The sequence below is a fragment of the Rutidosis leptorrhynchoides genome, chromosome 6, assembly GCF_046630445.1.
Source record: "Rutidosis leptorrhynchoides isolate AG116_Rl617_1_P2 chromosome 6, CSIRO_AGI_Rlap_v1, whole genome shotgun sequence".
Classification (NCBI taxonomy): domain Eukaryota; kingdom Viridiplantae; phylum Streptophyta; class Magnoliopsida; order Asterales; family Asteraceae; genus Rutidosis; species Rutidosis leptorrhynchoides.
Window position 1 is genome coordinate 224446878 of NC_092338.1, and position 17199 is coordinate 224464076.

Here is a 17199-nt window from a genome sequence, read left to right on the forward strand (position 1 = left end):
GAAGTTGTAAATCCTTTTCAGTGTTTATTTTTGTTATTATCTGCGCGTATATACGCGTCTACTTTTGTAATGTTTCACAATCATTTTGACGCAACACTTTTGCGTATTAATAAAGATTCTCATTTGTTTATCTCAGTTGCAACTGTTTATTTTTATAGCGCTTTGTTCCAGTTTATATTCGTAATCGCTAGACTTGTCCTTTGCAATTTCAACATTTATTATTGTGCACATAATAAATATCTACTTCTGCGAAACAATCTTTTAGTTATATAATCAATATACCTTACGAATCTTCCAAGTCCGCCGAAACGATCCTTGGGTATAAAATTCGTGTTTTTAATACGCTAAATGTGTTATCGCGAAGCATCTAAGTTGGGCAAACTCACAACTTAGGAATTTAATATATACAAGTTCCCATCATTTCGCTAACACTTGACTGCATTTATTTGTTCCATTACAGCGGGCTTTTCCATCGCTATGAATTATTACTGCGCTATTATGCGCGAAGTTATTATAAGATAATTACGCAATAGCATTCTGCTAAAAATTGCCTTTATCATTTTAGAAAATTACGTCATAAACGTGCTCTCGGCACAATTGTTCTCATTATATCAATACAAAATTAAACTTTATACAATAAACGTGCACTTGGCACAACTTTCTTATAAGCATTACTTAACACTGTGTTGATACGTTTGATATCACACCAAATCACATGGTTAATGTAGTAAAATGCTGAAGCTCGCCATCTGATTGCTCAATCTCAACCACATTTTCCGCATATAATTGATCATCTACGTAACCCTTTTGAATTAGCCTGTTTAACCCCGCTATAAACGAACACATGTTACGCACAAAAGTAACTGCAAACATACCCTTATTGCTCGTTATTGGGGGAATTGGATTTCTTGTTGCGCGATGTACTTCTATTGCCAACTGATTTACAGACTTGTTTAAACCGCCATCACCTTGCTTTAGAAAAATGCAATTAGTCACAATTAGATTACCTTCAACTCCTTCATTTTCCTGCGCGGTGATTAGCGCACAAACTGGCTCAAACTCTGCGGATGTAACAGTTGCAATTCCCTTGCATGTTGCAAATTTAACCATTCCATGAATCGTCGATGAAATCACACCGAGTTTGCATAGCGCAGTGCGCCCTAGTAAAACGTTGAAGCGTGAAGTGGAACGCATGCCATACAAGTTTAATTTTGCCTTTCGTGCACTTTTTGCATCCACTTCATTAGCTAATTTAATGCGCAGTTCTAATGGCCCCATGGGCCATGTTGCCTCACCAGAAAATCCAGAAAGTGATACTGCGGTTGGTAGCAGTTTTGCTTTGATGTTTTCTGGCAACTTGTTGAAACATTGTTCATACATAACGTCAACACTGCTCCCAGTATCAATGTGCACCTTTCTTATGATAATCTCTGAATCTGCAATCTTACATGAAATAATTATTGGCTCATCAGACAATCCGCAATCTTGTACCAGTGGAAACGTAATTGGTGCGAATTGCCATTTGTCTAGAGTTTCTTCAGCTTTGCGTTTCTGCGAAATATTACTTATCTGAACCATATTAATGACCGTTATTTCCTGCAAATTCTCTTTCTTCCCAACCACCTTTTCGCCCAAATTTTTTACAGCGGGAGCCTTTCGCTCTTGTGGAACATTTTTGCTGACATTTGGCGTCTTTGGCGTGTTGGTGAAACTTGGCACAATCATTGTGTCTGTGGTATTTGGCGCTTTATCATTCAACAAATTATCCAATTTGAACTGTGTTGTAGCATCCGCAATCATCTCAACTAGATCGCAACATCTATTTGTGTCGTGACCATAATCGTCATGAAAAATACAAAATTTAGACTTCTCACGTCTATTGTTCTCTGAAAGTGGCGGTGGATCTGGAAATGTTTTCGCAATCCTTTCCTAAAACAAAATATCTTTTGGCTTTTTAGACAGCGCTTGAATTATGCTAAACGAGTCATTGCTCCATTTTCTTGTTGAATTGCAGTCGCGGTTGTGATAACCATTATTGCCATTATCACCATTGTTGCGTTGTCTGTCATTGCGCTGATATCCTCCATTATTATTCCTTCGATGATATCCTGACCCGCAATTATTGTCACGATAGTTATCTTGATTTCCATCACGATAGGAGTCATGATCATCGCGCCAACTCCTTTCTTTTCTCCAATTGTAGTTTTGGACTATATTGCTGTCTCCACCACATCTAATGTAATCATAAGTCTCTTTCATAACCTTTGCGAAAGTTTGCGGGACATATCTGCCAATCTCCGCACTAAATTTGAATGTTTTTGCGGATTAATTGCGTGAACGAATCCAGAGATCTTTTGATGCTCATGCAGGTTTGGTATTTTCTGACATTCGTAAACATAACGCGTTAACAAGCCACCTAGCATCTCTTTAAAGCCTTGCTTGATGTCATGGCACTCAATGTGTGTATTTTTTTGTGGTAACAAATTCTAAAATTGTAGAAGAAATTTTTCCCGCAGGTCAATAAAGTCTGCAATACTTCGTCCGCTTAAATTGTGGAACCATTCCCGTGCTAAGCCCTGCAATAACATAGGAAAAACTCCATGCAACATGCTCTTCCCAATTGTACGTGCTCACCACTCCCTCGAACCGCTGCAAGAAGTCCAACGGATCGGTTAAACCGGAATATACGCCCAGAGTGGCGGGCACAATTGGCGGTGTCATTATTGGATAATCAGAAATCTGCAGGACAAACTTGTCGGTCACCGAAGTTATTTCTGTCACTGTTTTGTTCGCGTTTCTTTTGCTTATGTGCAGTATCTTTCAATCATTTTCTGAATAACATTAGGTTGATCAAAGTTATGATGCATGTCTTTCGGCGCGATCTTTCCGAACATGTCAGTTAAAAATAACTGTGCATTCTCCTTTTCCATAGCTTGCGAGGTTTCACCTTCTTCAAAATAATTTGGAATTGGTGTTCCAGGCCTTCTGTGCTTTACTCGCGTAACTTCCATAATTTCTGGATCACTCTCCAAATTATCAGAAAGTTGGCGCTGAACCTTTGAATGTTTCGCCTTCTTTAAAAGCATCACAGGCGATCCAAACGCACTGAGATCATGTGCGTCTTCAATCAAATCATCGTTGCTTACGATCAATTGCTTCTTTCGCGACAACGTGTCATTAAGCGGCCACTCGTAATTTAAAGGAATATGAAGGTCAAGTCCCTTCTCTTGAAGTAATTGTTGCGTCTCTAAAGGCATTATGACACGTTTTGTAGTTTTAACTTCTGCATCTTTTGCTGCGTTATTGCTTGTATCATTTACAATGCCTTCAACTGCTGAGATTTTATCCGCATTCCCTTTGGAATTAGCAGAATTAGCCTTCGAAAAATTTTCTTCGCGCTGACTTATAGCTTGTGAGTATTGCGTTTGGTTGCATTTGCCTTTTCAATTACAACATTTTGTTTCGTTCCTTCATTAGCGATAGCGTTTCCTGACGTTTTAGCAAGCAAATCTTTTGTTTGCTTACTGATCTCAAGACTTTCCTGAAAATCAAATGACGTTGAACTTCGAAAATCACAAATATCAGCCGTGTTACTATTCTTCTTTTTATTTTGCATTGTCATTTTAGCTTAACACCTTCAATTAAATGTAGAAACCTGCAAATCATCGAACAAGAACATGAACACAATTGAATTCGCAATTAAATCATTCAATTACACAGAATAGATTTATCAAATTCAATTTTTAATTCATGTCTCATGGATGGCGCCAATTGATCAATCCTAAATTAGATGTTAAGATCTAATTTAGGAATTGAGTGCAATGAGGGGTGGATGATGGTGTTGATAATTATTTTGGGACCTTATGATCGTCTTTCACTTAGATTACAGTGATTAATCACCATGTCCCATTCTTGATTGCATTACCTTAGCTTGATTATGATTAAGGCTTGGGCGTATTCGCAAGCGAACCATAAAAACCTTAGCAATTGCACAGAATCAACAACCTAAAATGAGAGGCCATAGAGTACATAAAGTGTGGGAATGATTGTGCAGTTAAATAGAAGTCAGAGAGCGATCTGAGCTTAGTGTGCGCCGCGCACACCAAAGGGAGCGCGCCGCGCACTCCCTACTGTAGCCGGGTTTTTGCTGTTTTAATGAGATATTTTGATGGGCATTTTGGTAATTTCATTTGTGGACGGGATAAAGGCTACCAGATCTGTTTGGGTGGAGTCATAACTCCATCTTCAACTACATTATCCTTATCACTTTAAATCTAGAGAGAGACTTCGATTCTTGAGTGAGAAAGCTTAAATCCAAGAGGAAGAAGTTGCTTTCGGGTCAAATCGCGTGCATTAAAGTTGTTCATCTCATCTCTAGCTTCATTTTGGTTGTAGTGGTACGTTCTAACTTTAATTTCCTTACCTTAATTTTGTGTAAGGGTTAGGGTTTGAGTTAGTGATGAACATAAAACCATATTTGGTGATTTTGGGTGTTCTTGGGTAAAATGGAGTCATAAAGACTCAATGGAAACTAACCTAGGTTTTCAAAAGGTTAATTGATGTTTATGAGTTCTAATTGGTTAGTTAATCACTCGTACACCTAGTTAATTAGTAAATGGGTGTTAGATGGGTTAGTAGATAACCCGAAATGGGTGTGTTGACTATAAATTAGTCAAAGGGCTAATGATTGACCTAATTGGGAAATATGGGTATGAAATACCCTAATTGTGTAATGATTACTGTTGTTGGACCTTAATCACTAGCTTTTAAGTGATTAATGATGGTCTTGACCCTTAAAGGGCGGTTTTGATGAAAATGGGGCATTTAATGCATTTAAGTCATTAAATGCACATAAGTGAAATTGTTGGTATTTAGTCCAACTAGTTATGTGGGTTGATTGAAGTACTTATTATATTAGGTACTTTGCTTTGAAGCTTGCGGAAGTATAAAACCGTCACCAAATCGTTAAAGGTGAGTGGAATGATTATATGCATATGTATGTAATGTATTTATTTGTATGCTATGGTATGAACCAAAGAGCCGGTAGTGCCATAGTATGTGCGAGCGTGCTATGATGTGAACCAAAGAGCCGGTAGCGTCATAGTACGTGTGTTATAGTGTGAACCAAAGAGCCGGTAGCGCTATAGCACGATTTGTTAAGGTGTGAACCAAAGAGCCGGTAGCACCTTAGCGTTGTTAGAGTGTGAACCAAAGAGCCGGTAGCACTCTAGCGTGAGTATGACTCGAGTTGTGATGTGAACCAAAGAGCCGGTAGCATCATGACAAATGCGTATGGTGTGAACCAAAGAGCCGGTAGCACTATGACGCGAGAATGGTTAACCATGGTTGTGTATTTTGTTTTGGTAGCATATTATATTATGTCGATTATATGTTATTGATTACGCTAGTAGCGGTTTGTTGGAGATTATTAGCTTTGTACTTGAGATGGTATGCTAATTGTATTGCTAGCGTGTATGCGGTATATGTGTAAGTGATTGCAAGTAGGTATGTTATATATATATGGGTATAATTATTGCATTCACTTAGCTTTGCTTACCCTCTCATTGTTTATCTTTTCATAGGCTCCGGCGTTGACAAGGGTAAGGGCCTTCGATTGGATTAGAGATCCCACTTGTTGTTTGGGGGACGCTTTTGGGATGTGATAGCTTTGGAGTTTGACCGAGATTGGGTAGTTTAACCCCAAACACCATGCTCATAGTGTCGTTTGGAATTTAAACTAGTGCTGTCGAAACTCGAACTTTTATATGAAACTCGTAAAACGGCCGATGTGGGCCCCGTTTTGTAAAACTCATTTTATTATTGAATCGTGTGAGTTTTAACCATTATAACATATTGTGAAAAGCGTTTCGTCTAAATATGTCGAGAAGTGGGAGATCTTTAATTGAAAATTGACGAAATCGGATAGAACTGAATGTGGGCCTGTGCGCGCCGCGCACCCTGAGGTGTGAGCGTAGCGCACTCCACTGTAAAAGAAAAAAAAATTATTTACACGTGTTCGATTGTATATTGGGTTGGGTTGTTACAAGTGGTATCAGAGCATGGTCTAAGGGATTTAGGCGACTTGAGATAGGTGCCTAGACTTAGATTTAGTTGTATATGTGCTTTATGCAGGACTTGTAGGAGACGGATCGGACCGGGGGTTGATTAGTGCTTAGGTTTATGTGAACTAACCTTGCACCAATTGTTTTGTGTTGTGTTATCAAGCATCAAGCAAGATAGACGTTATACTAGCAAGTTAATGCGACGTGCTCGCGTAACAATGATTAGCTACCATTGTTACGGGTTCAAATCGTGTCAAAACAAGTGATGTACGATGATTGTTGAGCAAGATGGAATATTGTGGTGTATATGTACATTCATATGTGTTAGGTCTTCTCGTTCGTTGCTTAACCATTTCCGTTTTATAGTATGAAGACGAGAAACGGACCCGAGACCAATGAAGGGGGTTCGAGCGAGGATGTTGAGTTTACGGCCAAGGTTGAGGCCATTATGCAAAGGCGTCATGAGGCCTTCTTAGAGGATGTTAAGAAGATGTTCTTGGATTCGATTGACGAACAAGTAGTCAATCTAGTCAAGGAACAAGTTAAGATTGTTCTTAAAGAGGATAACGCGGGAAGACGAGACTTCCACTATAAAACCTTCAAAGATGCTCAACCTCCCACCTTTGAAGGTGAACGAGACCCACTCAAGAGTACTCGATGGATCTCCGATATGGAGGGGGGTTTCTGTGATGACCCGGGAATTTTCGACCAAATTTAAACTTAAACTTTATATGATTTCAACACAATAAGCAAAGTCTGTAACGGTGAGTCTCGAAAATTTTGGAACTATGTTCATGAAACCATTTATCCTTTGACTATGCTCGACGATTCACGAACAATTATTCGTAACTAATTATGTATATACAAATTAATAAATATAAATGTATATATATATAATAATTAAATATAATAGAAACATTAAAATCAAATACGTAAAATATTATACAAGATAATAGGATTTCTATTAAAATTAATTTATATAAACATATACGAATTATGTACATAATTATTATTATATGTATATTGTAATATACAAAACATGTAAATAATAAATATTTAATATAAGTATTACATAATTAATAATAGGTAATATTAATGAATTATAACCAGTTAAAATATAGTTGTTATATAAATAATATTATTACTTTCATTATTAATTTAATTAGTAATTATTAATATTAATATCAGATTTGATATATGTAAGTTATTATAATAAAGTTATTATTGTTAATATTATTATTATTATTATGATTATTTTTGTTACCAATCTTGTATTAATAATATTTTCATATTATAATTATTATTATTTTTTATAAATATTAATATTATTATCTTTATTAATATTATTTATCATTAAAATTATCATTATTAACAAAGTTACTAAAATTTATATAGATTATGATTATCAGTATTATTTTTTTTTATTATTACACCTTATTATTTGATATTAATAGTATTAATAATATAACTAATTCCATTATTATTATTAGTACTTCTTTATTTAATACATTTATATTTATTAGTTGATAATTCAAATGGAAACAATTTAATTGGAAATCAACAATAGAATTTGTGTACGATTCAGTGTAAGTCTTTATCCTTCTGTTTAAATTGCGTAATTGATTGAGGCATATGTCGACTTCCAAACAAATCATTCCAAAAACCGTTGAAAAAAAATCTCTATCTATTTAGTATTTTATTCTTTCTAAATGATACTCATGTACCTCCTGTCTACCATTGTTATATGTCCCAATCCAGCTTCAATAAGATTGATTACAAGTAACATAATTCGTTTAATTTCTCAGACAACCCATATTTCACTGCAATTCAATAACAGAAACAAATAAATTTGTTAAACCTCTGTACGTACCACTTTTTTTGCAATACTTAGAAATCGAATGAAAATTCAAATTGTGTAAACGTGGTGTTGTTAGGAAACTTGTATTCAAACTCTCTGTAAATTCCTAAATTCCAATTTTCATTATCGAGCCTCAATTTTCGAGTCAAAGCTTAATTCTCAAAAGTCAACCTTTTTGTTCATATTGAAATTCGATTTTCAGTTGAAGATTTAGATTTAATTAAGGGTACAGGTAGTTTCTAAAAGGGTTTTACAATCTCTTTCATGTTATAAGTTTGTTCTAAAACGTTCTTGATTTTGAAATCAATTTTTATATTTTTTGTTTTTGAAATCGTGGCTGCAACAACATACGTATATATATATTTTTTTCTCTTCGTTCTGTTTCAATTAATAAGACATTCAAACTAATTTTTTTTTCTCTGTTATTAATCTGAAAACGTACTTGTCTATGTATCTGTTATGATTATTGGGTGCTAGTAGTTTGGGTTAAGAAGGAAGGAGATGAAGGAAACAGAAAACGAAATAAATAAAGATAATATTGGTATTAATTCAGAAAAGCTGTAATGGAGCATTGGTTAAGAGTGAGTGTGGGTAACGTGTTGACCTGGGTTCGAATCCCTATTGAGTCAGTTTATTTTTTGGGCGTAAATTCATTGGAGGTAGTTCATTTTCTTTATTTTTTTTTTACTATTATTATTATTATCATTATTATTGATTATTGTTATTATTATGATGATTGTTATTATTATTCAAGGGTTAAAAGAAATAAATATTATCATCACTTATCTAAGTAATAATATTATCATTATAATTATCACTAATATTACTATTAAGTATTAATATTATTATTATATTTATTATTATTATTATTATTATTACTAGTATTAGTATTATCATTGTTAGTATTAGTATTATAAATGTTATTATTACAAATATAAGAACTAGGATAAAATCTATTATTAATATCAATATATTAGTATTAGTATCATTTTAAGAGTATTATTAACATATTTTAAAATTTATAATATCCTTATTTTCATTATTAGTATCACATGTATATTCCTTAATATTACCATAACTATCATTTGTAATCGACCAATAATGTAAATAGAATATACTTATTATATATATATATATATATATATATATATATATATATATATATATATATATATATATATATATATATATATATATATATATATATATATATATATATATATATCCTAGCTTTATAATCATATATCAAACATAATAACATATTTTTTTTATATATATAAATACTTATATATAACAAATTATTAAACTTTAAATCTAATATTAAACACGTAGATAGATATAGATATGGTAATATAACTAAATGTATAGATAATAATTATTTTATATATAACTACCAAATAAACAGATATAAAATAAGATATAATATATATAAATAAAATACATTTTTTAAAAAAAAATGGAATTTAGTATAAAAATTATATAACTACAAACACCTAAATATTATATAATTAATAAATGAAATTATGAAATTTTCATAATATGTTTTAATAGATATACCATTGATATAGGTTCGTGAATCCGAGGCCAAACCCTGTTTTGTTCAGTGTCGTCATATGTATTTTTACTACAAAATACATTAGGTGAGTTTCATTATTCCCTTTTTAAATGCTTTCGCAATATATATTTTTGGGACTGAGAATACATGCGCTGTTTTTATAACTGTTTTACGAAATAGACACAAGTAATTGAAACTACATTATATGGTTGAATGATCGAAATTGAATATGCCCCTTTTTATTAAGTCTGGTAATCTAAGAATTAGGGAACAGACACCCTAATTGACGCGAACTCTAAAGATAGATCTATCGGGCCCAACAAGCCCCATCCAAAGTACCGGATGCTTTAGTACTTCGAAATTTATATCATGTCCGAAGGAGGATCCCGGAATGATGGGGATATTCTTATATACATATTGTGAATGTCGGTTACCAGGTGTTCAATCCATATGAATGATTTTTGTCTCTATGCATGGGACGTATGTTTATGAGAAATGGAAATATGAAATCTTGTGGTCTATTAAAATTATGAAATGATTATTTATGTTAAACTAATGAACTCACCAACCTTTTGATTGACACTTTAAAGCATGTTTATTCTCAGGTTTGAAAGAAATCTTCCGCTGTGCATTTGATCATTTTAAAGATATTACTTGGAGTCATTCATGACATATTTCAAAAGACGTTGCATTTGAGTCGTTGAGTTTATCAAGATCATTATTAAGTCTATTATAGTTTGATATATTATGAAATGGTATGCGTGTCTGTCAACTTTAGATGTAATGAAAGATTGTCTTTTCAAAACGAATGCAATGTTAGTAAAATGTATCATATAGAGGTCAAATACCTCGCGATGTAAACAACTGTTATGAATCGTTTATAATCGATATGGACTTCGTCCGGATGGATTAGGACGGGTCCTTTCAGTTGGTATCAGAGCGGTGGTCTTAGTGAACCGGGTCTGCATTAGTGTGTCTAACTGATAAGTCGTTAGGATGCATTAGTGATTCTGGACTTCGACCGTGTCTGCATGTCAAAAGTTTTGCTTATCATTTGTGTCGGAAATCATCTGCTTATCATTCTTAGGAAATTACCTACTCATTATTCTTAGTCTAGACACGTTTTACTGCATTGACTGCATGAATAGTGTATAGACAAAATTCATATCTTAGCGTATCTGACCATTTATATCTCAGCATATCTGTAACTGTAGACCTTGCCTGATATCTCTCGTAAATTTCTCCTTAATTTAAGGGATTCTGGTACTATATATATCTATGCAAATTATGCATTGAGAATACCATTCAACTATTAATTGCTGTCACTAAACTCTTCATACCAAAAATCTTCCCTGAGATCACGTAAGATGGCCTCTACGAATCGACCAAGTTCCTCTGACTCCGAAGACAGCGTGACAGGAGCACATCAACCAATCAACTACCGTGATTACTGGAGAAAATGGGGGTGGGTTCGCGACATACTCACCCTATGGAGAAGGGAAGAAGGTACTCCATATCATGAATCGAATCTACCACCTAACCTTGGAGTACTTGACCCGCTCACCGGCGAACCCGTTCGCAACACCGTTTACACCCTATTTGCAAGAATTTTTCATCTTGAATCTACCATTCACGGAACTAGAGAAGATATCCGACCTTTACCTTACACTGAGAATCAACCAGGGTTAGTAGAAGAAGTTAGAGAACTCCGAGCTCGAGTATTAACTTTAGAGAACACGGTATACAATTTACAAGCACCAGCAGTATCACCAACACCAGTAACATCACCAGCCTTAGCACCAATGGCACCAGTACCATCAACAACCCAAGTTTCAACAATCCATGCCTCAACATCTCATTCTAAACCTTGAGTATAATCATCATTCTACGAATCGTTCTACATCATTTATCTTCGTTCTTCATGACGATTAAGTAAATCTATAAATGTTTTAGAGATTATGTATTCTAGTTCTAACGGTAAATCAAATGAGATTAATATCATATTAACTCATTAAAACCATGATTACATCTGAAGAAAATATATATGTATATATGTTTTCATAAAGATTGTAATTAAAATTCTTTCGTACAAACTGTTAATGGTGAAAATATTTTAACGGGTAGGTAATACCCGAGGACTATTTCAATCTCACATTAATAAGTTACGTTGTACGTTCTTCGAATCTGTTTCAACAAGTCATATACTATCCTACTTACATCCACCGATATACAAATCCGTTCACCACAGAATAACCATATTCATCCAATTACATATTTGGATTTTGACCTATCAGAATCCAACAAGTGGCATAACGAAGAAATAATGGACACAATAAAAATTGATTAGAAACAAATTAATTAACAATACGAAATTCTATTAAGAATCCACGCTAACAAAATCCTAGCTAACTGTTCCTAGCTAACTGTTAATTCCGTATTACCATTTAGATATCGCAATTTATTTATCGTAGTTTATTTATCACAATTTATATTCTCGCAATTTTAATTATCGTCATTTAATTTCTGTTATTTACTTTACGCACTTTATTTATCGTCATTTATTTTCTGTTATTCATTTTACACACTTTAAATATCGGGACACGTATACAAGGTTTTGACATATCATATCGACACATCTATATATATTATTTAGAATAACCATAGACACTCTATATGCAGTAATGATCGAGTTCTCTATACAGGGTTGAGGTTGATTCTATAATAATATATATACTTTGAGTTGTGATCGAGTCTGAGACGTATACGGGTCACGACACGTATTAATTAATTCGAATATTATATATTAAACTATATATGAATTATTGAACTGTCAACTGTGGACTATCGATTATGGACTAATAAGATTGGACAATTAAAAATGAATTAAAATATTGATTATAACATATGAAACTAAACAATTCTTCAAGTTTGCCACTTGATTCCATCTTAAACCTCATTGTATCTTGACAATTACAATCTGTGTTCAAACCTTTCATGATTCTTGAAAACACCTCAATCAAGAGGATGAACCAACCGCACTTCATCTACGGAGGGAAAGATGTATGCATTTAGTTATGCACCTGGAAACTTTCGGCAACTGAGTAAAAGTTTAACACGTAGCCGCGTCAGATCCTTTGGCATTTATTAGCAAAAATAACTTTGCGATCCCTTTTCAAAGTAGCAAATTTTGTCACAGCTCCAGCTAGTACATCGATCTTTCATTCGAATAAGTCTTATTATAACTTTGATATATAAGTTTACCTTTCATCATCGTTATCGGGGAACCGTTTATATTCCACCACATTAGCAGTAAACTTACTAACAACCTCATTGCTCCTTGGCTTAAACCTCTCCGATAAATCACTATATTTATCCATTGAAACCCTATCATATACTCATCCGCATCTTGTAACGAGAACTGCCATAACAATTACCAGGAATCAGCAATCAGTACTTTGAAAACTCACAGCATATCTACATCAACAGTTATATGTATGACATTTATCTCTTAAAATTATGATCTCTCATTCTGAAATTCTGAAAAGCACTCAGTCACAAATCAATACTCTGAATGTTGAAAAAGCTGAATGAAGCAACAGAAACCATAGACAACCGTAAACGACCTTAATCATCGGAAGTTTGATAATAAAGAATAGTATGTTGGAAAAGCTCAGAAAAAGTGGAACTGGAAAACGGATTGAGCTAACCACGAAAGAGACCAAGGACAAATACAAGGACCAAACCCTATATTCAAGGAATTCAGGTAATTCTGGATTCGTTGAAATCTTTAGAGAATATCTTGCTCCGAAGTCATGTTAAAATATTGTGGAAAATCTTTCTCCATCAACCATCGAACTTAGAAATTCCAAAATATCATCATCAATATCTTCGATATTTCTGAGGATATTTTTAAAAATATTCTCGTCCGAAATTATATACCTCTTCGTGATTCTTGTGTATTATTATATTGGAAACATTCAATAGAATATTTAGTACTGAAAAGCAGATTATGCGAAACTATGAAGAAAGTCGTGGACAAATCACAAAGAATAAGTTTGACTTCAAAGAATCCAAATGATTCAATGTCTACTAAAGTCTTTAGTGAATATCTTGCTCCTTACTCTAAACCCTTGCAGACAATAGTTTCTATCATCCTCTGATCTTAGAAATTCCAATATATCATCGTATCTTTTATTATAAATATCCTCCATATTTCTGAAGATATTTTCATAAGTATTTTTATCTGAAATCATTAATCTCTTCATGATATCAGTGTTACTTCATATAGGAACTATTAGTTTCTATATTCTGTAAACTTTCGAGCTTAAAATATGAATGTTATTGAAGTAATGTTGGGAACTGATGCATGAGTTAGTATAATATAATGACTCTTGATCAACGTGATTATATTACAGTAAGTCATGCTGAGTTCTAATGGGACATGATGGTTCACAGTAGATCATACCACCATCTTGGGTCATGTTACATAACTCTTTCATTCTAATTAACTTCAGAACATATCAAGAAAGTATATTCTTGATAGCTCTATTCTCAATGATTCTGGTAATTTGACGAATCAAATCGTGCTATTACGTTCTTTCTTGATTATAACATTAAATTCATTCGAAACTCCATACTTACAAATTCCAGACCATTACTCGTTTTACTAGAGATCGAGAGGAGATTAAAAAGATGAAGAGCTCTGAAACATAAAGGAAAATATAAAACTCGACAACAACACTGATATTACAATAATTAAAAATTAAAACATCACAAAAATTAAAAATTAAAAGATTACAATCAAACTACTCGTCGTCGTCAATTGTCATCTGCAAAGTAGCATTCACCAGTCATTTCACCATCCGTGAGGTACTCTGGAGACATCGGTATTTCTCTTGATGCCTCAACTGCTGCTTCAACTGATTCATCGAGGTAACGATAACCCAATGTCTCTTCATCTTCAAGAACCGCATACAAAGAAATGCGTTTACCGCGATCTTTAATGGTATCTTTTATAAAGTACCATTGATCATCGGTACACAGAAAACTTGCCCTACAATCCGCATCATAATCGTCTTTATAAAAGAACACAAACTTGAATTCACACGGAACTTTTTCCTTCAGAAAGGATAGCAAGTCTTGTAAACCAACATCACGAATGTCGATATCTTCAAATGAAATACTGTCGCCCTACTTATATTCCTTCATTTGATTACAGAAATCACCTCCGTAATGAACATCGAATAAAACAATCATTGGGGGAAGTGTTAACATTTTTCAGTTTGGGAGTGATTGATTTTGATTTGAGAAAGGTGGAAATATAAAGGAAATATATGTTTGAGTGTATAAAATGAAGTATATGGTTGGTGTTTTTATAGTGTAAAAGTGACCGTTGGGATAGCCGTTGGAATTTTTTTTTTTTTTTTTACTAACGGCTAAAAATTTGGGCAATTTTTTTTGGGCGAAGGTAAACGATGCTCGTTGGGACCTCTCTCATGATAGTTTCATTCGTACTCTTCGAATAATCGAATTATTTTATCTGTATCATTCAATAATGATAAAACTCTATTCATCAGCTCATATTCGTCAGAAAAACATATTTATTGTTAGCCATGACGACCTCACTCAAATTTCGGGACGAAATTTCTTTAACGGGTAGGTACTGTGATGACCCGGGAATTTTCGACAAAATTTAAACTTAAACTTTATATGATTTCAACACAATAAGCAAAGTCTGTAACGGTGAGTCTCGAAAATTTTGGAACTATGTTCATGAAACCATTTATCCTTTGACTATGCTCGACGATTCACGAACAATTATTCGTAACTAATTATGTATATACAAATTAATAAATATAAATGTATATATATATAATAATTAAATATAATAGAAACATTAAAATCAAATACGTAAAATATTATACAAGATAATAGGATTTCTATTAAAATTAATTTATATAAACATATACGAATTATGTACATAATTATTATTATATGTATATTGTAATATACAAAACATGTAAATAATAAATATTTAATATAAGTATTACATAATTAATAATAGGTAATATTAATGAATTATAACCAGTTAAAATATAGTTGTTATATAAATAATATTATTACTTTCATTATTAATTTAATTAGTAATTATTAATATCAGATTTGATATATGTAAGTTATTATAATAAAGTTATTATTGTTAATATTATTATTATTATTATGATTATTTTTTTTACCAATCTTGTATTAATAATATTATCATATTATAATTATTATTTTTTTTATAAATATTAATATTATTATCTTTATCAATATTATATATCATTAAAATTATCATTATTAACAAAGTTACTAAAATTTATATAGATTATGATTATCAGTATTATTTTTTTTTATTATTACACCTTATTATTTGATATTAATAGTATTAATAATATAACTAATTCCATTATTATTATTATTAGTACTTCTTTATTTAATACATTTATATTTATTAGTTGATAATTCAAATGGAAACAAATTAATTGGAAATCAATAATAGAATTTTTGTACGATTCAGTGTAAGTCTTTATCCTTCTATTTAAATTGCGTAATTGATTGAGGCATATGTCGACTTCCAAACAAATCATTCCAAAAACCGTTGAAAAAAAATCTCTATCTATTTAGTATTTTATTCTTTCTAAATGATACTCATGTACCTCCTGTCTGCCATTGTTATATGTCCCAATCCAGCTTCAATAAGATTGATTACAAGTAACATAATTCGTTTAATTTCTCAGACAACCCATATTTCACTGCAATTCAATAACAGAAACAAATAAATTTGTTAAACCTCTGTACGTACCACTTTTTTAGCAATACTTAGAAATCGAATGAAAATTCAAATTGTGTAAACGTGGTGTTGTTAGGAAACTTGTATTCAAACTCTCTGTAAATTCCTAAATTCCAATTTTCATTATCGAGCCTCAATTTTCGAGTCAAAGCTTAATTCTCAAAAGTCAACCTTTTTGTTCATATTGAAATTCGATTTTCAGTTGAAGATTTAGATTCAATTAAGGGTACAGGTAGTGTCTAAAAGGGTTTTACAATCTCTTTCATGTTATAAGTTTGTTCTAAAACGTTCTTGATTTTGAAATCAATTTTTATATTTTTTTGTTTTTGAAATCGTGGCTGCAACAGCATACGTATATATATTTTTTTTTCTCTTCATTCTGTTTCAATTAATAAGACATTCAAACTAATTTTTTTTTTCTCTGTTATTAATCTGAAAACGTACTTGTCTATGTATCTGTTATGATTATTGGGTGCTAGTAGTTTGGGTTAAGAAGGAAGGAGATGAAGGAAACAGAAAACGAAATAAATAAAGATAATATTGGTATTAATTCAGAAAAGCTGTAATGGAGCATTGGTTAAGAGTGAGTGTGGGTAACGTGTTGACCTGGGTTCGAATCCCTATTGAGTCAGTTTATTTTTTGGGCGTAAATTCATTGGAGGTAGTTCATTTTCTTTATTTTTTTTTTACTATTATTATTATTATCATTATTATTGTTTATTGTTATTATTCTGATGATTGTTATTATTAATCAAGGGTTAAAAGAAATAAATATTATCATCACTTATCTAAGTAATAATATTATCATTATAATTATCACTAATATTACTATTAAGTATTAATAATATTATTATTATTATTATTATTATTATTATTATTATTATTAGTATTA